Source organism: Urocitellus parryii, chromosome 4 (assembly GCF_045843805.1).
Source record: "Urocitellus parryii isolate mUroPar1 chromosome 4, mUroPar1.hap1, whole genome shotgun sequence".
Taxonomy (NCBI): Eukaryota; Metazoa; Chordata; class Mammalia; order Rodentia; family Sciuridae; genus Urocitellus; species Urocitellus parryii.
The window spans coordinates 190,474,065-190,475,616 of record NC_135534.1 but is presented as its reverse complement, the minus strand read 5'-3'; the positions used below and the strand labels follow the sequence as shown (position 1 = coordinate 190,475,616).

Here is a 1,552-nt window from a genome sequence, read left to right as displayed (position 1 = left end):
ATGGTCAATCTCAATGTGTATTTCAACATCACTGTCGATGGACAGCCCTTGGATCATGTCTCCTTCAAGCTATTTGCAGACAAAGTTTCAAAGAGAGCAGAAAATTTTCATGCTTTAAGTAGTGGAGAGAAAATATTTGATCTTAAGGGTTTCTGCTTTCACAGAATTATTCCAGGATTTATGTAGCAGGGTGGTGACTTCACATACCATAATGGCACTGGCAGCAAATCCATCTATGGGGAGAAGTTTGATGATGAGAACTTCATCCTGAAGCATACAGGCCCTGGCATCTTGTTTATGGCAAATGCTGGGCCAAATACAAATGGTTCCCAGTTTTTCATCTGCACTGCCAAGACTGAGTGGTTAGATGGCAATCATGTGGTCTTTAGGAAGGTGAAAGAGGGCATGAACATGGCAGAAGCCATGGAGTGCTTTGGGTTCAGGAATGGCAAGACCAGCAAGAAGATCACCATTACTGACTGGATAACTCTTAACACATTTGACTTGTGTTTATCTTAACCACCAAACCATTCCTTCTGTAGCTCAGAAGAGTATCCCTCCACCCAGTCTATTCACCATATCCCATATCTTTGCGTTCTCACTGCAGTTATTTGGGTTCCATATTTTCCTTATTTCCCTCCCAAATCCAGCTGGATTGCAGAGTTAAGGTCATAATTATGAATAAAAACTAAATGACAAAAAAATTAAAATTAAATAACATGGTATTAAGTAGAAACTATGTATTGTAGCATGACATAGAGAGTGAAAATTCAGGTTATATATATATAAATATAGTCATATATATAAACTATATATGTATATATAGTCATACACACATATTTCATAAATCTGGAAGGATATACTTAAATTTGAAGGTATAATGATTTGGTATTAGAAAAAAACAAAATACTCATTTAAGATTTATATTACCATGTTTCATTTTATATAACTGTTTCTCAATTTTGAAAAAGTTTTGTTATACTTGTTTTTAAGGACTACTTTGATTGCCATTATTAGGAAAAGATATTACACTTTTACACAGTTCTTGATCATCCTTTTAGTGTACTGATAACTCCCACTATGAAGAACTCATGGGCATGCTAGAGAAAGGTATACTAGCCTAACAAAGCATACTGTGCACAGTGGCTCCAGGAACTAATTCCACTAACACCATGAAGTGAGACTGACTGAATGCCGACCCAGTTGTTAAATGTTGTAATCCTAACTCGAGAGCAGGGCTATCAAATACTGTGGTAACCCCTGTACTGTTTATACACACATCAGAATGTTCTAATAAAACATACCACTTCCAGGAAGCAGTCAGAGAAATGATCACTCCAGTCCCTAATCTTTTGCATATCATGATACTTCCCAGTCACAGAAAGGTAAGAGGTAGGGTACTGGCCATTAGGGACAAGGACCAGTTTAGAAAATTGATTTTTTTTTCCTGTTTTAAAAATACAGCAATAACAACAATCACCTTTGAATATATTTTTAAATGCTCAGTTAAAAATAAAAGTGTTGTTTATTTTACTTTAAAAAAAAAAAAAAA

At 35.4% G+C, this 1,552-nt stretch overlaps 1 pseudogene; it reads left to right on the top strand.

Moving 5' to 3' along the window:
* Positions 1–519, top strand: LOC113184436 (peptidyl-prolyl cis-trans isomerase A pseudogene; annotated as a pseudogene).
* The last annotated feature ends 1,033 nt before the right edge of the window (positions 520–1,552 follow it).